This window comes from Mesoplodon bidens, assembly GCF_964165515.1.
Source record: "Mesoplodon bidens genome assembly, chromosome: 16".
Taxonomy (NCBI): Eukaryota; Metazoa; Chordata; class Mammalia; order Artiodactyla; family Ziphiidae; genus Mesoplodon; species Mesoplodon bidens.
Window position 1 is genome coordinate 45,736,798 of NC_138173.1, and position 21,696 is coordinate 45,758,493.

A 21,696-nucleotide genomic window follows, 5' to 3' on the forward strand; every position below is an offset into this window, starting at 1 on the left:
GTTGAAGGGAAGAGATGAGAGAATCATCATAATAATAAAAATAATGATGGCTGCTAACACTAATATAGTACTTAAGATGTACCAGCTACTATTTTAAGTCTTTTATGGCTGTTGACATTGTAATCCCAACAACTTTAGGCTGTAGATGCTCTAATCCCCGTATCAGAGGTGAGGCATCTGAGGCAGAGATTAAGGAATGCGCCCAAGTATGAGGCGGTTCAGAGCCAGGACGTGAACCCAGGCAGTCGGGCTCCAAGAGCCACACTCCAACAAGAGAAGACATTGCGTAGGCTGGACGTTTCTGGAGGCTTAGAGGAGCTGCAAGATGTGACATTAGAAAGGTGTTTCTGAGAAATGCTACTGAGTCAATCCTCAGCAGAGGAGGTGCAAGTAGAGCTTGGAAGTCCTTTTTAATGTAGTCTGGTTAACAAATGTCTGGGAACAGGCTTTGAGCCAAGAGCCTGGGCCGTGTGGGGACCTGGCTGGTACTACCACGTCCAGCCTCCATCTCCTCCTGTGTTTCCGCATCCAGCCAATACACATGCATGAGTCAGTAAAGAAGTTCGGGACTTCCCTGGTGGCGCAGTGGTTGAGAATCCGCCTGCCAATGCGGGGGAAATGGGCTCGAGCCCTGCCGGGAAGATCCCACACGCCGCGGAGCAACTATGCCCGTGCGCTACTAAGCCAACTACTGACGCCTGCGCTCTGGAGCCCACGAGCCGCAACTACTGATGCCTGCGCTCTGGAGCCCGCGTACCGCGACGACTGACGCCTGCGCTCTGGAGCCCGCGGCACCGCAACGGCTGACGCCTGCGCTCTGGAGCCCGCGGCGCCGCAACCACTGACGCCTGCGCTCTGGAGCCCGCGGCGCCGCAACGACTGACGCCTGCGCTCTGGAGCCCGCGTGCCGCAACGACTGACGCCTGCGCTCTGGAGCCCGCGTGCCGCAACGACTGACGCCTGCGCACCTAGAGCCCGTGCTCCGCAACAAGAGAAGCCACCGCGATGAGAAGCCCGCGCACCGCAACGAAGAGAAGACCCCGCTCGCCCCAACTAGAGAAAGCCCGTGAGCAGCAATGAAGACCCAACAGCAGCCAAAAATAAATAAATTAAATTAATAAATTTATTAAAAAATAAAATAAAATTTTAAAAAAGTAAGTTCATGATCAGAAGAAACAGAGCTCTCTCCCTTCCCTCTCAGCCCCCACTCTCTCCCTACCACACACAGACGTTTCTTTTCATCCTACTGTGAGGTGTTGAGGGGGAGGAATAGGGACCCAAGGTGGCGGGAGTGCCAGAGACTTGAGAAATGCCCAAGATAAGGAAGGCTTGAGCCCTCTGTGGGAGACATCTGAGGAGGGCTAAGGGGGCAGGGGCAACTCAGAGTAACCCCTGGGGATGAGGGTGGGAGCATCATGGGGGCCTATATGTTCCAGTTTCACCAGACTCAACCAAGCACACAGGCTGGGTTTAAGAGGCTGGTTTTCAGCCTGTCAGGAATTACCAAATGAGCCCCACGAGAGTGGGGACTGGGGGCAATTCCCAACGTGCTGCCGAGAGCACCACAGCCTCGCCCAGCGCGTTCACTCAGCTCTGTGACAGGAGGGTTACGAGCCCAGGAGATGGGGGTCCTGGCGTGTCACAGAGAAGTACAGCTGTTTCCTTTCAGCATTATTTTCTCGTGGAAATTTCACAGTCATGAGCCCAGCTTGGGGGTAGTGGAGGGGGCTGGAACCTGACATAGTAGAATAACAGAGTTGACAGTAGCTGTATTTCCTCCTGAGCTAGATCAGGACTCTCCTGGGTAGCAAAGAGCAATAGAATGGGCCCAGGTTTAAGAATCAGAGTGGTCTCGGGACTTCCCTGGTGGTCCAGTGGTTAAGAATCTGCCTTCCAATGCAGGGAACGCAGGTTCAATCCCCGGTCAGGGAACTAAGATCCCACATGCCGCGGGGCAACTAAGCCTGCGCGCTCTAGATCCCACACACCACAAGTAGAGAGAAGCCGCACTGCTCAACGAAAGATCCCGCGTGCCACAACTAAGACCCGATACAGCCAAATAAATAAATACATAAATATGAAAAAAAAAAAAAAGAATCAGAGTGGTCTGGCTGTGAGTTCTGAGTCTAGCATTTTCTGTGTGACCTGAGGAAAGTTCCACAAACTCCCTGGGCCTCAGTTTCATCTTCTGTGAAAATGGGACTAAACGCACCTCACAAGAGATGCTTATCAAAGCCATGCTCTGCTCACAGGATGTCCTTCCTTCCTTCCTTTCTCAGCACTCCAGTGAGTGCTCTGGTCCAACATTCAAGCTGAAACTTCCCAGGGCAGGCCTGCCCCTTTTTCTCCTTCCTTCTTCCCTCCCTGTTCTCTGGGAAAGGACAGGAGAACAGCTGCCACACAGCCCTGGGAGGAAAGCCATGAGGAGACCTGCCCCTCAGCAGAGCTAGCATAGCAGGGGGCCTGCGAGGCTGGAGGGTCTGCGGCTCGCCCAGAGCCCTCAGGCAGGCAGGCTCCACTCACCTTCTGGGGAGACACTGCTGGACTCTCTCACCCAGTGATTTCCCAGGGCTCCTGGGCAGCAGGTGCCCACACTTCCCCTCCCTAGGTTACCTGTGGGCAGCACACAAATAACTAGTCACCCAGCTAATGCCCAGGGATTGGCACTTCAGCCTTGCAGGAAAGGCCCGTGGGTATTCGATGATCTCAACCCCAGAGAATGTGGGGAAATTCAGCCAGCGTGAGCAGGGCTGACAGAGGCAGACCTGAAGGAGAGGTCAGTGCAGGCTGGGGCGTTTACAGGGTCAGCTCAGGTGTGGCTCAGTGTTACTATACCCCAGGGGGGTCAGGGTGACCTCTCAAGACTGCGGGAGGTGGCCCGGCGTGTGGTCTGGGAGCCCTGGTGCACTTGTAGTTGTGTTGGCAGCTGCCAGAAGGCTGAATTGTTTCCAGGTTGTTTTCAAGGCTTCCTTCTGCAGCTGTTGGGCCCTGCTTGTTCCCCCCAGGGAGATCTCTGAGAAGAGGCTCAGGGCCTTTTCCCAGGGCCCTACACGGCAGCCCTGGAGCTGTAGGCCTGGTCTCCCTGGAGTCCCCGACACGAGGCGTATGCCTGCCAGACTCTTTTCCAGAAGTCACTTCTCTGCCTTCCCCTACTGGGGTGGATAGAGGCCCACATGAGGTTGCCAGACTGAGCCAAAGAAAATACATGATGGCCGGTTCAATTTAAATCTCAGATAAATGACAAATAATTTTTTAGTAGAGGCATGTCCCATGCAATATTCAGAACATGGTTTTATACTAACAAAATATTCGTTGTTTTATCTGGAATTCAAATGTAACAGGCCATCTTGTATTTTATCTGGCAACCCTGGCCTCACCTCATTCTTTAAATTTTAAGAATGTCCCTCTTCTCTGCTTCTTATCTATGGGAAGATAACTGAACATCAGGGCACATGCGAGGCATTGGTATTTTTCATGTTATTGTAGATATTAACCTGGTTTTAAAACTCTGGAACACTACTGATGTTTGCATACATTTCTGAAGCTGATCTATCTTATTAACTCTGTATTTCACAGTGACCTACTGTAATGAAAACCTCCAAAAAAATGAAAATAAAAACCTCTAGTGGAAAATTTCTTTTCCTTCACGTTTCTTTCTTATTTTTGTTACCCTTGTATGTTTTGGAAACATCCTGCCAGTATATAGGAAACCACACTATCCTTACCTTATTATCAAAGCTGTTGAGGAAAATATTCTACCTTTGTCTTCTGTTCATTTTAAGAAAAGCCCAGCTACCTCCTTGTCCCCTATTTCCCTTTGGAGAGGGAAGCTGCTAGGCTGGTCCCAGCTTTCTCGAGAGGAGGGCTGACTGGTGAATGACAAGACACCCCTGGTGTATGGACACTCTTGAAATTATACTCTGGATTGAGTGTATGAGGTTCAAGGCCCAATCCTAAGGGCCAGGGCCTCAGAAGGTCTCCAGCTGAACATGCTTGGGGCTGCAGAAATATGTCCCGTCGAAGCAGCCGCAGAGCACAGGGAGATCAGCTCGGTGCTTTGTGACTGCCTGGAGGGGTGGGATGGGGAGGGTGGGAGGGAGGGAGATGCATGAGGGAAAGGATGTGGGAACAGATGTATATGTATGACTGATTCACTTTGTTATAAAGCAGAAACTAATAAAAAAAAATAAAACCAAAAAATAAAAAAAAAATAAATAAAAGGTGAAAAAAAAAAAAAAGAAATATGTCCCATCACTTTTGTCTCCTACTGCCCCCTTTCCCACATTTCCCCCCCAAAGTATTAGAAACAGCAATGTTCCAACATCCAGAGTTGCAGGAGTAGGGCGTGGCCAAGGCTTCCCCCAGGGCAGGCACAGAGGTCCCAGGTCTCTGCCTCTGGCTATGTGTCAGGGATCTGAACCACTTTCCAAATGCACCTCAACACGGAGGGTCTGCCCTGGCAGCCACCCGGCCCCTCCAAGGCCCAGCTGTTCCTCCAGGTCACTGGGGAAGAACTTTTGGGAACATCTGGCCCTCTCCAGGCAGCACCTTGGCAAGGGCCCAGTTTGGGCTCTCCCTGCCTCTCAGGAGAGCCAGCCCCTGCCCAGCCCCCTGCATCCTGGACGTAGGCCGTCCTCAGCCACGCCAGGCAGGACCTCCTGGGCCAGTCCTGCAGCACCCCAGCTGCAGGCTCCCCCCTCCCTCTCCTTCCTGCCTCTCCCCACGCCTCTCTCTCCCAGGATTCCCGAGGACTTTGTCAACGTGCCTCAGGCCAACATCACACCCACCTTGGCTCAGACAGTGTGAGACAATGTATATGCCATCCAGGGGTGGCTCCAGTGAGCTCCCAGGTTGACATCTGGGCAATGGCTTAATAGCACTCACCCACCTGCCCTAAAGCCTGGCTTCCATCTCTCATCATCTTCTTCCATCACTGTGCTCTTAGGGAGCACGGTGGCTAAGCTCTCAGTCTCAGATTGAAATGGCTGGGTTCTAATACTGGCCCTCTCACCTAGTAGCTAAGTTACTTAACTTCTCTGTACCTCAGTTCTCTCATCTGTGAAAGGGGCTAATCATCATTGCTATTTCATAAGGCTGTTGCGAGGATTAAATGAGGCAATGCATGTAAGGAGCTTAGAAAATCTCCTGGTACATAGTAAATGCTTACTAAATGTTAGTTGTTTGCTATTATGTAGACTGGCCAGATGTCCTCTGTGGTCACCCACATTTGGTCTCTGCAGTGGGCAGCACACAATACCAGGCATTAAAGGGCAGACGAGACATTGATGCTGTTGTTCTCATTCCGTGCTTTTGGGTCCCCTTGGAGAAAATCTGAAAGCACCTGCATAGTAGATTTCTCGTGTTTTGTGGCCACCTTTGCATGAATCCTTTGAATGCGCTTCCTGTGTTTGGGTAAGATCCCACATTAGATGTCCATCCTCCCCAAGGTAAGAAGCCAGAAACTCAATTTCCCAGCCTGCCTTGCAGTGGGGCACAGATTCATGACCCAGGTTCCACCCATCAGATGTATTCACGAGAGACCTTGAGGAAGCAGGAGCCTGCAGGCACCTCAAAGGCAAATGACTCTCCTCCATACTTTCCTGCACTTCTCCATAGAGGCTGTTATGGCTTGAATTATGTCCACCCTCAAAAAAAGAAGACATGTCGGAGTCCTAACCCTTAGTAGCTCAGAATGTGACCTTTGTTGAAGATAAAGTCTTTCCAGAGATGATCAAGTTAATGAGGTCATTAGGGTGGGCTCTAATTTAACACCATTGGTGTCTTTATAAAAAGGGGAAATTTGGGGCTTCCCTGGTGGTGCAGTGGTTGAGAGTCTGCCTGCCGATGCAGGGGATACGGGTTCGTGCCCCGGTCCGGGAGGATCCCAATGCGGCAGAGCGGCTGGGCCCGTGAGCCATGGCCGCTGAGCCTGCGCACTCCGCAACGGGAGAGGCCGCAGCAGTGAGAGGTCCGCGTACCGCAAAAAAAAAGAGGGGGGGGGAAATTTGGATAAAGAGACACAAAGGGAGAACACCATGTGAAGATGCAGGCAGAAGTTGGGGTGCTGCAGCTGTACATCAAGGAACACCAAAGATTGCCAGCACCCACCAGAAGTGAGGGGAAAGGCCTGGAACAGACTTGCCCTTACAGGCCTCACAGCCTCTCAGAGGGAACCAACCCTGCCCAGACCTTGATCCTGGATTTCTAATCTCTAGAACTGTGAGAAAATACATTTCTGTTGCTTAAGCCACCCAATCTGTGGTACTCTGTTACAGCAGCCCTAGGAAACGAATGCAGAGGAGAAGCGCCTATGCTTCTGTGTCAAACGTAAGCTCTTAAGAGCAGGAAATTTTGTCTGTTTTATTTGCTGGCACCTAGATGGTGCCCAAGAAATATATGTTCAATAAATGAATGTCCTCGGGACTTCCCTGGTGGTGCAATGGTTAAGAATGCAGGGGACACGGGTTCGAGCCCTGGTCCAGGAAGATCCCACATGCCGTGGAGCCACTAAGCCCGTGCGCCACAACTACTGAGCCTGCTCTCTAGAGCCCTCAAGCCACAACTACTGACGCCTGCGCACCTAGAGCCCGTGCTCCGCAACAAGAGAAGCCACCGCAATGAGAAGCCGGCGCACCGCAATGAAGAGTAGCCCCCGCTCGCCCCAACTAGAGAAAGCCCGTGAGCAGCAATGAAGACCCAACAGCAGCCCAAAATAAATAAATACATTTTAAGGGAAAAAAAAATAAATGAATGTCTTCTTCATAGTTCACAGCCTCTTTCCCAGAGGAAGAAAAGGCAGTTGCCCAATGTCCTGTGGAGTTAAGCGGCCCCTCTCCATCCTCATGTGCAGACCAGAGCATAATGAGGACTGAAGTCACCCATCCAGATGGGTCACAGGGGCTCTGCCCAGCAGGGTTCAGCCTACAGGCCACACCCAGGACTGTCTGGGAATGGGCCTCCTTTGTGTTAGGAAACGTGAGCCTCCCAGATTGCACACGGGGCTGGGTGTGTCCCGCACAGAGAGCCCTTTGTGTCTGGGAGAACGTTGGCCCCGTTTGTTCTGGCGGACGTCCAGGCACTGCCCACCTGCAGCCATCCCACCCCGGGGCTCCCTGCCTTTCCTCTCCAGCTGCACTTCCTTTCCTCATGGGGTGCAGCCACCCTACTGAGGGCAGGGCACTAGGGAGGAGGCCTGGGCTTTGCCAGAAGGGCGACCCTGGGAGCCCCTGGCTGGAGACCAGGGTGACTCCAAGGACAGCTGTCACGGAGAAGAGAGGGCTCTGGGACAGACCCACAGGCTGGGCAGGCTGACAGAGCAGGGGCTGCTGACAGACCCACCCTGGGGCACCAGGTGCCTGGAGAGAGCGCCAGGCAGAAAAGCCCTTCCTGCTCATCCTGCCTGGGTAGGGTGGCAGACAGCATAAGCTGGCTTGCTGCTGGGGAGACACTATCACTGAAGGTCCACGATTATAATTGCAACTGTTCATGTTCCTTTAAAAATTAAATTGAAAAAAAAAAAAAAACCCAAGAAATCTAAAGCTTGTCAGAACCTTCCTCCCCCTCTGTCGGCTCCCATTATGAATCCGTGGCATCTTCTGCTGAGAGTTAATTACATGTTGTATGAAAGTTACAGGGCTTCCTTTTACCGTTTTTCCTCCTTGATGGGTCCTAACCCTTTTGGCTGCCTTCCTCTGCTCCCTCCCTCCCCATGCCGCAGGGAAGAAGGCACAACTGGCCTGACCTCCTGCCCTGTGCTCCCCAGAGCCCGACTCTCAGCCCCACTACTCGGGCCTCCCTGAGTTGCTGAGCTGACGACGGCCCTGCCCATCCAGGTCTCATTTCCCACCGCGGGGCGATCCGGTACTGCCAGAGCCCTGGGGATTATGACACAGCACAAATGGAAGGTGTTATTAAAAGGGGCCACGCACTTCACCCACCTCCTGTGGCCCTCTTCCCGCCCAAACAGCGCGGATCAGGTGCGGGGTCCTGCAGCCTGAAGCCATCTATTCTACGAGAGGGCGAGAGGGCGCAGAGCGGGGATATGGTCCCTGCCAGGCTAGATGCCCTCTTTTCTTACAGCTCCCACCTGGAGCTGTCTTCATTCTCAGGATGGCTCATCTTTTCTCCTAGGAGGCTGTGACCACCTCCGGAAGCAACAAGTGTGGACTAATACCCTGAATTATTGCCTCTTTGCGGTGTTGAGTTTCACCTACTGACAAGATGGCTGAAATTGCACAGCTGCTGCCCCTCCCCCAACCCAGCAGTTACAGCTCCCCTGAGTCTGGACAAGTCACAGCCCCAGAGGGCTGGGAGGGCTTTCTCAGCCAGCTCCTGCTCTGAGCCAGCACACACCTCAAAGTGGAGAACTTTCTACTGTCCTCTGATAGCGCTCCCCTAAACCAGTCAATAAAGGACACCTCAGGTTGTGAGTTAAAAGTAATCATGTCTATAATTACGATTCTCAACTAACGGCACGTGGAATATCCACTTGTCAATAGGGTAAAGCTTTCCCTGTGGGCTGATGTCCTCCTGCAGCTACTCAATTCCAACCTAGGGTAGAGTCTGGGAATGTTAACTCGTTTTAATTATTAGCCTAATGTAAATTAGGAAACACAGCCTGCTGTTACTGAGTTCCAAAATATAATACAATTATGAATTTTCTATTCTTTTGAATATGTTTTGCAGCTTCCCGTCTTAGGCACAACCAAGAATGAACTTTATAAAGAGAATAATTTCTCTTCAAAGCAAAAGTGACTGATGTGAGAAACCATGCTGGATTACTGATGAGTGGGTTGTCCACAGCCTCTAAGGCAAGGAGAATTCAAACTCAAGTGTGCAGAGCCTGTAAGAATGCAAATTCCTGGGCCCTGCGCCCAGAGATCCTGATTTAGTAGGCCTAGGGTTGGGCCTAGAATTCTGCATTTTTAAATAAGCATCATGGGTAATTCTGAGGCAAGGAGCCATCCAACTACATGCTGAGAAACTCTAGAGGGTTACGGCTATGGCTTATAAACACAGAAATCAGCTGGACACCCAGCAGCTGCTACTCTCCTCCCAGCCAGAACGTCCCTGGAATGTATATTCCAGGAAACTATTTATATATCTATTTTAAAAATAACATTAGGGTCTTTTCTCCTTGGTTATAAAGCTAATGCAGAGAATATATATAATGCCATAATAATAATTTTTTAAAATCACTCATAATCTCTCCCAAGAAGGGGGGAGACTTCTAACATTATGTTGATGTTTTTCTTCCTTGTATATTTTTTATAAAGTTGACAAAATATAGAATATATCATTTTATTTCATTTTTTTCCCATGTTACAAATTTTTTTCTGGAAATATCATTTCTAAAGGCTATATAACACCCCCCCTCATGTAGATGTGGCTTATTTTAATAACCATCCCTAACTGCTGGACATTGAAGTTGTTTCTAATAATTATTATAAACAACATTGAGATGAATACCTCTGTGCATAAGGTTTTATCAACATTTTTGATGACTTCCTACAGCTGGATTCCTAGTTGTGAATCACTGGATTAAAGGATATGAATGTTTCTGAGGTTCCTGATAGATGGACTGCCAACTTGCTGTCCCAATTTGCCCCCTTGCTGGCACAGGGCAGAATGCCCATGTTGACAACCTTCTCAGCCTGTGCGGCAGCCTGTTTATCAAAGGTATCGCTCTCACCATATGTTATGGGTTGAATTGTTTTCCCTAAAAAAGATACTGTAAAATCCTAATCCCCCAGTACCTGTGGATGTGACCTTATTTGGAAACAGGGTCTTTGCAGGTGTAACAAGTTAAGAAGAGGCTATTAGGGTGGGCCCTTATCCAGAATGACTGGGGTTCTAATAAAGAGGAGATTGCCGTATGAAGACGCACATAGAACACCACAGGCTAACAGAGGCAGAGATTGGAGTGATGTAGCTGCAGGCCAAGGAATGCCAAGGATTGCCAGCTATCTGAAGCTAGGAAGCTAGGAAGAGCCAAGGAAGGAGTCCACCCAGAGTCTCAGAGGGAGCAGGGCCCTGCTGATACCTTGATTTCAAACCTCCAGCCTCCAGGACTCTGAGCAAATGCATTTCTGTTGTTTCGAGATACCCAGTTTGTGGTGCTTGGTTATGCAGTCCTAGGAGACTAATATACCATATGTTCCCTGGATTGGTGTCAGATGCGCCAGAAAGAGCTGAGGTGAGGTGCAAAGGACAGTTCTTACTCCCTCTCCAAAGGATGTCCAATGCAGCCCATTAATCTGTCCTTCCTGGGAACATTACCCGCTCCCATTCACAGGAGCAAGAGTCCAGGGCCCGGCATGTGGCTCTGGGACCCATCAAACCCTAGAGCAGGGTCTGGTTTATGTTTTCCCTCAGGGTAACATCTAACACGGTCAAGGGGCACACAAAATATAAACTTTGCATTTGTCTTCAAACTCTTGGATTTGACTCAATGAATAAGTATTTATTAGGCTCTTTCAACACCTCCTGCACTAAAGTCTCATTCAGCAGCTCAGACATGCCAGTGTCTGGGCAAAGGTCATCTTTGTCACTGATTAGGCCTCAGAATGATTCATTATCAGGTTTCTCTCAGGCCTGAAACCCACGATTGGTTAGCAGATTGTGCTACTCTTAAATTCCTTACCTCTCCTAGAGATGTTGGTCTTTGCTCCAGTGGCTTCTGAAAAAGAGCTCAACGCTCTCTCAGTTTGACCTTCTTGACCCTGGACAGAACCTAAACCTAAAGAAGCCCAATGGAGAAGATTACACACTTAAGGAAGTTGTTTTCCCAACAGTTAGAAAGTCTAAAACATTTTAAGCTACCCTTTACTGAGCACCCACCAAGTGTCAATTACCTCCTCTGGTCCTCACAAGAGCCCTAAGAGGTAGGTATAAGGATCTCTATTTTACAGGAGAAGAAACCAAGGCACAGACAGATCAGCAGGTGGCCCAAGGTAGCAGAGCTCAGACACGGCAGAGCCAGAGACGGAACCAGATTTTCTGACACACAGTCCCCCACTCTCTGCTCCATTACGTGGTCAAGGATGGCTGGAGAAGGTCAGCTTTTCAGTGGAGTGATAAACGCTACCAAGGGATGCCAGATGTTTTGAGGCGTTACGCCAAATCTTTTGAGGCAGATATTCCTCGTTTGGCTCAATTTCATCTCCAACTTTTCTGGCACCTGCAGTAATTCAGAACTTTGTTACACGACCCCTGAAAATAGTCTAATCTCTGCTAATTCATCTAATTTTGTATCTCACTTTCAATATATCTATTCCTCAGAAGTTGCAAGGAAAATGAGCCCTCTAAATACATACCAGGAATCTCATATTTAATGGTATGCTTTGAAAAACGTTTTGTGAAGGGTTGCAGCCCTTATTTTTGTATGACTGTGGCTTTACCCATGACATGTTAGCTTCAGTTGGGTCCACCTGCATTCCTGGATGTGCAGGCACACGCGACGGGCTGGCTGGCTTTAGTGAAGTACACTTAGGTGCCATCGACCCTTTGCCCTAGTTCCAGCTGCTAAGGGAAGGTGCAGCTCTCCCTGCTGAACAGCTGCCAGGTGTCAATCAGGGTAACAAGCCAGGGTCCCAGAGGCTGGGCAGAACCGTCAGGCAAAGAGCAGGTTGGGTCAAAACCCAGGAAGAAGCTCTCGTGGAAGCAGCAGACACAGCAAACAGGAAGTGCCCTCAGACACAAAGGAGGCTATCAGGCCAAGCGTGGGGCAGAGGAGGGCAGAGTTGACAGCTAATTCACTTCCCCAGGAGTTCCGCCAAGTGCGAGTTGCAAAGATGAAACTCTGGGCCTCCCAGTAGGCCTCTGGGTAGAGAGGGAAGTTGAAGACAGCAAAACCTCTCAGGCCAAGCAAAGCATGGTAAGGGTTACAGTGCTGGTGTGGAGGGCTACAAGTCCGCAGATTGTGGAATGGCAGAAAAGAGCTTCACCCAGATCGTGATAACTGTCTCTCTGACAGATACATGAGAAATCAGAATTTGAAACAGTGGAGGAAGCAGCCTCTACCAAGAGAGTTCTCAGCATGAAAAAAAAAGTGGAAGTTGGGGGTTGCAGTGTTTGTGGCTTAAGTATCCGGCCACAGACCCCATTCTGCACCTGGCCTTAGCCTCCTAGGATAACCCCCACTGGTCCAGCCCACCAACTTCCCCGAAGGGCAACCACACAGGGCCCAGGACCTCCTGCTACTAACACTTTCCATACCGATCCCCAGCCAGTATTTCTGCCCTTTGACGTCACAGGGCTCTGCATCTTGTCCCACCTCAGCAAATTAGACCCCCTGGCTTCCCAAGAGCTGTTATTTTTAGCTCTTCTACAGAGGCCTGGAATACAGAGCTTCCCAGAAGTCTGGCTCAATGCTATTTTCACCTGGCAGGAATGAGCCACCCATCCACACACTTGGGAGAAGGCTGCCCAAGGAGAAGGGGGCCGGGAGCCCTTGCTCTGCCTGAGTTTGAATGGGGGTCACATGGGGCAAAAGGCAGCTCACGTGGTCCTGTGAGGCCATACTGACGAACAGCTCTGGACAGATCCGGATGGGTTTGGTTCACCCAGCTGTTGTGCTACTTCTGCCTGCAAGATGAGACACAACACCCCCTCCATGGGCTGGCATCACTTGTCGAGCCGTGGCTTTGGAAAGAACAGCAAGTCAAATCCCAGAAACAGACTGAGAATAAATTGCAGCTGGAGGCCCACTAATGGCAGTTGTGTCTTGCTCATCCTGGGGGTCAAGGGAGGGTGGGGTGAGGTAGGATGGAGTGGGAGAGGAGGAAACCCAGGTGCCTGTGGAGCTTTGCTGCCTTTCTGTCTTCCTGGCTCCTCTCCCTTCTGACAAGGGCAGAGAAAACTGTCAGGGTTAAGGAAGCTTCTAGGTGCCGCTTAGGCCACTGCAGGTGGGTGCTTTTTAAAGGGTCTTTTGCCCTTCTTGAGCATCCTAGAGCCACAGGAGGCAGCCTCTCAAAGTGGGTGCTCCACACGGACAGTGGCAGACCAGAGCACCCAGAGGCTCCAGCCTCTTACTCAGAGGAAGAAGCCCAGGCTCCACATTCCTTCCTGCAGCGAATCCATTTTCTTTCCTCTGAGATTTCTGGCCTGATTCCTCGGGTAGTAGGAAACTCACCTTTCCAAGGACTGCAGTTATGTCCTTGGCATGTTCTTAAAATTCTTCTTCCTTCTTTTTACGCCTCCTTCCTTCTTCCTACTACTCCCCCCGCCTTCACTGGGCAGCCACCCACCCTCAACTTACTCAGCCTCTCCAATTCTTTGACCCTTGGACAGACATCCTCTTTGAGGGGTGGGAGGTGGACGTGCCTCCAGCCCTAACCCCATCCCACCGCGGTCAGCGGAGGCCACTGGGTTAGGCCAGTGCATTTCTTCAGGTCCAACCCTAAGCAGGCAGGGCCAGCCCTCCAGGCTTGGCCAGAGCTGCTCCCATCAAACGGATCTGGGCCGCGTTCTCCAGACACGAACGTTCCCTGGTGGCCTGGGGCCGAGCGTGTCCACCCGCGGTTCTTCTCCTCCCCCAGAAACGTGGCCTGGGGCCTTTCCCAGCAAGGGCCTCTCCCACCCCCACGCCTCCCCAAGCCACCCACCCAGCGCCGGCTCCAGCACGTGGCTCCGGGCGCAGGTTCCCTCCCCGCCCCGGCAGCTCCGCAGGGCGGTTTTCACCCTCTCGGTTCCCCTACCCCCCGTGACTTCTTGTAAAAAGCTCCTCTGGTCCCCACCCACCTCCACCCTCCCGCGGATGCCAGCCCCGGCCAGCCCCGCACCGCCTCCCCCGGAGGCAGCGCTCTCTCCCAGCCCCTGGCAGCGGGCTCAGCTTCGGAAACTGTTGACTCAGAGGGTGGCCGGGCGGCCAGCGTCTGATGTCAGCTTGGATTGGGGCCAGGAGAGCCGAGGGGCCGGGGGAGGAGGGTGCCGGAGGCGGGCGGGAGCGGGAAGCGGGAGGCGCGGGAGGCGGGAGAGGCGGGAGGCAGGAGGCGCTGGGCGCGCGGGAGGAGCCAGACGCGGGGCGCGGGGCGCGGAGCCGGGCCCTCCCGGGGGCCGCTCGGCCGCGGCGGGGGCTTGCGCTCGGCGTCCCGGCTCCGCGCTGCGCGCTCGGCGGCTGCGGCTGCCCAGGCGCCCGTGAGTCACGGTGCGTCACCGGAGCAGATGCCCGGGGAGGCTGGAGGCTCCCCGGCTCCCGCTGACTCATCAGAAAGCCCTGCCCCGCGACCAGGGAGGCGGGGGGCGGGGCGGGGGAGCGGCCCGGGCCGGCGGCTGCCGAGGTCGTTTGAGGCGCTCCGAGCCGGAAAACCCCAAGAAGGCGGCTGCGGCGGGGGCGCTGGGGGTGCTCGGCGGGGAGCGGGGACGACTGGCAGCGACCGGGGTCACTTGCGGCGCGGGCCGGCGGACGCCCCGCTGTCAGGAGGAGGCGGTTCCGTGGCACCAGCACTGGCCTCGGCGGCGCCCGAGGTCGCGGGGTCCTACCCCTCCCTTTAAGACTTTGGGTCTGTCAGTGGGAAGAGACTGCGCCAGCATCCAGGGCCTCGACGCTCTCATCCCCCGCCTCAGTCTTTCTACCCGTCCCTCCCCAGGGGAAGCTACTCTGGTGCTGCGGACACCACGTGCTGGGTCAAGGCCTGGCCTCAGCTCTTTCCTGTCGCTGCCGGCTAACCACAAGGCCCCCTGACACTCCGGAAATGGAGCGGACGGGCCAGAGAACTATCAGGAAGGGGCATGAGCAGAGAGGATTTATCTTTGTGGCTGTCCACCCTGTCCTGGAACAGGGACAAATTATGTAGCATTCAGGAAAAGCGTGGGGCTCCTCCACGCAAGGCGCCTCCACCCCACCCCCAGAGACAGGCGGGGGAGGAAGAGGCACAGAGGGGTGTGATCGTCCCTGCCCTTCCTGCATCCACAGCCTGGCCAGGGAGACAACCCTGCGCACAACCGGGCAGTGACAGTCTGGGAAGGGGGTACAGGCGCTTCCAGAAGGCGCTTCCAGAAGGTGGAGGCTTCCTGGTGGAGCTGGCATTAGGGCAGGGACCTTGAAGAGGAAGGATTTGAACAGATGGGGAAAGGACATTCCAGATGGAATCAAATGCCGGCAACCAAAACCTAGAAGGGGAAAGATCAGGGGGAGTTCTGGGAACGGCAAACAATCCAGTTGGACTGGAAGACCTGAGGCGCACAGGAGCATCAGGGGCCTCTCCCGGCAGCACGAACGTGGATCTCAGAAGCAGGCACAGTGGCCCAGAGGGACCTGGAGTCACTCTGGGTTCCTCCCTCTATCCCTGGGCACCGAGTCATGCCAGTTCCCGGAGGGGTGGACTCTTTCCAAGTATTCCACAGCCCTGCTCAGCCACAGCTGAAGGAGCCTTCCTGCCTCGGACAGCTTTTATTAGTTGGTCTCTAACGCAAATCCTCCTTTGTTCAGATATCAAATGCTTTCCTGTTCTGTCCTTTGACCACTGTCTGTTTGTATTGATCTCCCTCAGTGTTTCTCAACCGCGACAGCACACTGGAATTACCTGGGGGTGCTTTAGAAATCACAAATGTTGACACATGGGCCCCCTCCCAGAAAGGTGATTTCACTGGTCTGGGGTGGAGCCCAGGCATCAGCATTCTTTCACTGGGCAGCCAGGGATGAGAACCACTGATGCAGATGGTCACCGTCAAGACTGTCCAGATGAGGCCCACACTCCCAGAGCGGGGGGCCCCCCTGGCCTTCAGACTTCTCCACTCCCAACAACCCCCTGACTCCCAACAACCCCCCACCTCCCCCGAGAGCTGCCTTGGCAGAGCTCCAGGAGCAGTTGGGCTCCCCAAGGCTGGAGTTGAAACGTGTTTCCCAGGCATCCACTCTGCAGCTGAGGCCAAAGTTTCCAACAGGAAGGGAGGGTGAGGCTTCTGTTTGTTTCCCAAGAGCCAACTGGCCTTTCAAGCCAGTGATAACGACCATGAACCTCACTGGCAGGAGAAGCAGGCATCAGTAGGAACTGCAGCCATTTCCTGTCGACAAGGCATACCTGGAAGGGGCCCTTGGTAGAGGTGGCACCACCTGTAACACTCTGTCCTCAGAGGTTGAGGAGGACCCAGCTAAGGACAGACTGGGGACCTGGGCAACAGGTCCTCTGCTTTCTTACGGGCAAAAAGGAGGTGATGCTTCCTGCCTCAAAGCTTCTTGTGAGGGCCCTGAGATAAACCACCCAGCATGGAGGTAATTTTCAGTAAGCATTCTTTTCTTCCTGTTTTGCTAGTAACTCACAAATTTAGGGAAAATGTCTATGTCTGGGCCTCTCAGCTCTCTCAGCATTGGTCCACCCGCACCTCCCCAATCTACAGGATTTGGGGAGGACCCCGAAACCATATCTGAAGCCAGGGGTAAAGGAAGGTCAGGCTGAGGAACTTGGCAGTGGCCTGTCTGCTGCAAGGGAAATGACCTTAACGGGGGGGGGGGGGGAACCAACGGTCCTCTCCCAGGACTGAGAAGCAGAAATATGGCCTTGAGCCTGGGGAGGATCTACAACTAGGAAGAATTTCCTGACAAATGGCAATGCTGCCCAAAGGACCCATGAGAGTTTGTGAAAGTCAGAGATCCATCCTGGATACCTGAGCCTGTCACCACCAAGCAGTGTTGTGTTCCCATTTGACAGCTGAGAAAACTGAGACTGACCGACATTCAGTACCTTGGTGAAGCAGCCACAGCCAGCACGTGGCAGAGCAGTAACTGAACTGTGAAAGACCAGCAGTCAAGCATAGTGGGGCAAGACCTCCCCCCACCTCGCCTTTTGACTCTAAGATCTTGGGATTTTGAGCTTTTCATCTCAAGCCTTGTTTGCAATCAGAGCCAAACTTAAGCCAAGCCTAGAAAAGCCAAACTTAATCCTAGGGCTGACGCATGTAACCCAAAGAGAAAGTGTGTCATGGAAACGCTTGTGCACTCTCCCTTTGAATCCCCATCATGGAGGAGGAAACTCTATGAAGGGTAACTAGTGTGTATTGGAAGGTCTTTCCTGGGCAAAATGAGGGCGAACAAGAGATTGTCGAAGGCCTTGGGAAATGCAGTAGAGACGCCACGAGATGGCCCTTTCTTGGATTTAGTAACGGATAATTCTTCCCTCCCTCAGAATTCTCCCCGGCACATCTCATGGCGTCACAAGGTTCCTGGTGTGAAAACCTGCGGGCCTACTGGGAGGTTAGGTATTCCTTTTCCCATTTCACAGATTAGGAAACTAAGCTGGACCGAGGCTGGGATTCAATGTTGGTTGGATCTGACTGCATAAATTCCTTCCCTCGTTCCTGAGGGAGGACTGACCACCTACAGCGGACACGACTGGTAACCTGGCCGCCCTCCCAGGCCAGACTCTCCCCGCTGCAGGGCGGCCCGGGGCGCGGCGGAGCAGAGGAGCAGAAGGAACGGAACCGGCGCGACGCGCACACGCCGAGGCGCAGGGCGGGGGCCCCGAGCGCCAGGGAGGAGCGCATTTCCCTTCCCGCTCCCCTGGGAACCCGGAGCGGGGGGAGGGGGCAGCCTCTGCCCTCCCCATCCGCTCCGGCCGCCAGGTGCCCAGAAACTCGGCCTCCCCCGTCTCCCCCCGTGCCTGTTCCCGGCGCAGCCCGTATCTCGGCGGTCACGTCTCCCCATCCGGCTCCAAAGTACGAGTCAGCCACGGCCCGGCCAACCCCGCGGAAGGGCGGAGGCAGGGAGGGGGAGGGCGGCGCCGGGGGCGGAGGGGGGGGCAGACGGCCCGGGCGGGCGGGGCCGCGCGCTGCACCCTCTCCTCCCTCCCGCGCGGCGCGGGCGGGTCTGCGAGGAGCCGGGTACCGCCCGCCGCGCCAGGGTCTGCCCGGACCTAGGGGCGAGGCGCTGGCTAGGTCGGAGCAGCGCGGCCGCCGCCCCTGCTGGGTGCTCTGCGGGCGGGGGGCGGGGCGGGTGGGGAGGCCCGGCGGGGAAAGCCGGGAGGCCGCGCCTCCGGAGCGGCGCGCGGGCGGGTGTTGCTGGGGAGAAAAGCGCGGCCGCGGCCCCGCCCCGAGCCCCGAGCCCCGTGGGCGCGGCGCCCTCTGCTGGTGCAGCCTCAGAAATGCACGGAGACTCCCCCCGCATCTACAGCGACTACCCCCGACTGCGGGCAGAGGAGGGCTCCGGTCCTGCTGTAGGTTCGTAGAAATTCCTGGTTAATTAAAGATCTCCATTCTCTTTAAATAATAATAATAATAATAATAATAATTCCAAAACGAGTGCTGAGCATTGGAGGAAAATTTGGAAATGTGGAGAAGAAAAAAAGAAAACAAATTACTCATAATGCCTGTTTTAGAATTTTACTGTCTGCCCTTCAGTACTTCATATCTGCAAATCTGTGTGTGCATCTTTTATAGAATTTTAAAAGTACAATTTTGTCAGCTTTGTGAACTCATAGCCCTTGTTTTGTTCACTGCACCATCCTCAGTGTCTAGAACACTGTGCAAGCAGTGTTCTGGGTGCTCAAAAACCAATTGTTGTTTCTACCAACATGGGATCATGCTTTTCACACGTTCAAGATCATCATTTTTAGCATGCTTAAATTTTCTTGTATGTTCCCCTGAGTAGTAAAAGATTGATGGTAAAATGGTCCACTAGCCCCCTTCTAGAATTTGAAGGAATGTGTTTGGAATTTAGAATTATTCACAGTATATGTATAAGGTGACCACCCCACGCACACCACCACCACCAGCTGCGGGCTCTGGAACAGCACAACACCCTGTAATCAAACACACCACATTCCTGCAGCAAAATGTGTGACTATTCGTACCAACTAGGATAAATAAACACTATAAACAGCTTCATGTCCCTTCAGTAAGGTTTTGAGGCCAAATGAGTTTTTTGAGGCCAAACTCAAAAAGCTTTTGAGTTTCCAGAACATTTTGAATTTGAAGAGACTGCACTAACCTCAGGTACAAGGGTCTGAAGACGTGAGTGAGTCTCTGCTGTGCGCGCTAGTTTTCCCATTTGCCTCAGTCTGTGCTCGGTAATCGCAGGTAATTGAGGTGCCAGCTGATGAGATGTGAGTGAATGTGGGGTGCCATGTGAAAGGGTAGGATATGGTTGGATTAGACTTTTGGATGTGGTCACACCTCCTTCTCTACTCCAGGCTGCCACCTTCAAACCAATGGCCGTCACCACTTGTGTGGTTGCCTTTGTTTCTTCCTGGATTCACTTCTAGGGCTACGCTTGTCCCAGTGGACCCCACCTGGGGATTTTGGAAGAGAGCCGAAGTCCCCCAAAACACCCACCTATGACCAAAGGGGCACGACAGTAACTTCTCCAAAAGGGCATGTCATTCGGCTGACATTCTTTGGTTGTGCTGTTACCACATGCACGGAACCATACGCAGCCTCTGGGCTGGGCCTCTCTCTGAACTCCAGACTGAGTACCCAGCCTCCCACTGACATCCCCACCCCAAAGTCGCCTCAAATGCAACATGTCCAAGACCACACTCACAAGCCTCCCCTCAAAACCTGGTCCTCTTCTCTTGTGACCAACGTGTCAGTGACCGAGCCCACTATCTAGTTACACAAGCTAGAAACTCAGAGGCATCCTCCCCCTCCGTCTCCTCCATCCTTATCCAACTCATCACGTCTTGCCCATTTACCTCTGAAGCAGCCCTTCACTGCACCACCACCATCTGGTCCCAATGCCAGAGCCTAACCAGGCTGCCACGCCCAATTCTTGCCCTCCTCAGGTCCTTTCTCCACAATGAAGCCAGACAAATCCCTTTGAACACAAGCTCAATTACTTCACATACACTGCAGGACCACCAGGAGAAGCTCCAAGGTTCATGGCTTCACCTAGGATTTCTGCAGAATCGTTTGACAGCTCTGAAACACAGACCACCTCGAGCTATAAAAAGAGTAACGGCCACCCCCATCTTTCTCAGGATAAAAATAGAAATCCATCAAAAGGCCGGTAGAGCCCTGCCTGGGCTGGCGCATCCTACACGATGCTTGTGCTGTGAGTCTCCATCCTCCAGGTGCACTGACCTTCTTCCTCAGGCCCTTGAATTTCCATCTCCTGGCCTTTGCACTTGCCGTACTCCTTGCCTGGAACATTCTCCCTCCGTCTCTTCACCTACGTAACTCCACTCTTCATTCACATCTCAGTGCAACTATCGTTTCACCAGGAAGTCTTCCTGACCAAGCCAAGTGCCCCATCATCTGCTCCTTAGCACCAGTGCTGTTCCTTCAAAGCTGAGACTCTTTTGTAGTCTTGCATGTATTTGTTGATTCCCTCAGGACATGGTCCTGTCTGGTTTGCCCATCATGGTGTTCCCAGCACCTGGCCCAGTGCCTGGCATAAAGTCAGTACTTCTTGAATATGTATTCCATGAATCCGCTACCTTGTCTGCACACCCACCCATCTTGGGACAACCCCGGAAAGGAGGCTGTGTTTGTGAGTTCATTCACCCACCCAACAAAGAGCATCTGTTATGTGCTGGGCTTTGGGGATATGAAAAAGATACAGCCATGATCTCAAGAGCTACTGGAAGATGGCAGACTGAGAAACCAGTTGACTGACTGCCTTCAAGATCTTAACTTCTAAATCACAAAAACTCATTCATGGATCTAGCAAAGCCATAGTCACACAGAAAACATTCCCCACAGATAAAAAGATCCCTTCTTTGAACCTGAACCAATTAGCAAAAGTCCCTTTTCTCCCAACCCACCAGCCCTAATCATTCCCTGCTTTTCGAGCTGGCCTCAACCACTTGATGCTACAAAAAGCCCAACCTGACCTTCAAAGACTGAGAGGGTCCAAAGGCTTGCCTGGCGTGTGGGTTCCTCGGATGCATCAAGCTATGTAAACTTGGTTTTGTGTGGCCATAGGTATGTCATTGGTGGACCTGACATCCCAACTTGGAGTTCAAAATGCACCTGGAAAAAGCCACAAAGTTTTACCACCACATTCCTTGAGTGTCCAGGTCTTCTAGCCTTTGGTTATATTGTCTCACACCCAGGAACAAGGGTCCCCCTTGGGCTCAGAATTGTCACGGTAACTTGTCAGTGGGCTCAGCTCCAGCAGTTGTCATGGTCACTGCAAACCTGTACTGTTTGGGATTTGCAGTGGCAAAAGCTGTTGCTAATGGGGGTGGGTGAATGGAGGAGGGGAAGGAAGGTGAGGCAGAATCCCCTCTTCCTCCTGGCTCCGCCCCACCTCGAAACCCACTGTAACAGTGGATTGGGACAGAGAGGCGGAGGCTTGTGTGACGTTCAGAAACATGCTAGAACATAAGAATTTAATACTACGTGAAATCAACTAAGAAAACTTAAAAACAATTGCTTGCTGCAACTTCGAGGAGGCACTATGAGCAAAGGTAATCCACGAGCGCCGTCTAGTGGGCAGATCAGCCATTGCCGCCCAACCCCTGAGCCCTTCTTGAGTGGCAGCGATGTCTTCTCTGTTTCCACCAACAGGGAAGGCCACCCATCTGCATCTGGGCCCTTGCTAGAAAGAGCATTTTGAGCTTAATTGCCCCTGGCACTGTGCTCTGCACTGTGGCAAGAAAGCTTCACTCATATCCTATGGATGCTTTGAATTTTGTTAACATTTTTAAAATTTGAATTTAAAGTGTTTCCCTTTTAACTCTGGCTGCTAGGAACCTCAGAGACAAAGCATGGTCAGACTTTAGCAGCACCTTGTGATGATCACTTTTGGACTAACCTTGC

At 52.7% G+C, this 21,696-nt stretch overlaps 1 long non-coding RNA gene across 1 annotated transcript in view; it reads right to left on the reverse strand.

Annotated features, from left to right (window-relative positions):
• The window catches only part of LOC308629873, a 17,908-nt gene extending 4,341 nt beyond the window's left edge, over positions 1 to 13,567 (reverse strand). Inside the window, exons 1-2 of the long non-coding RNA XR_014017722.1 lie at positions 13,133 to 13,567; positions 10,643 to 10,738 (exon numbers count right to left, since the gene is read on the reverse strand). This is a non-coding gene — a long non-coding RNA (uncharacterized lncRNA). The remainder of the gene's footprint in view (positions 1 to 10,642; positions 10,739 to 13,132) is intronic.
• Positions 13,568 to 21,696: the final 8,129 nt, after the last annotated feature.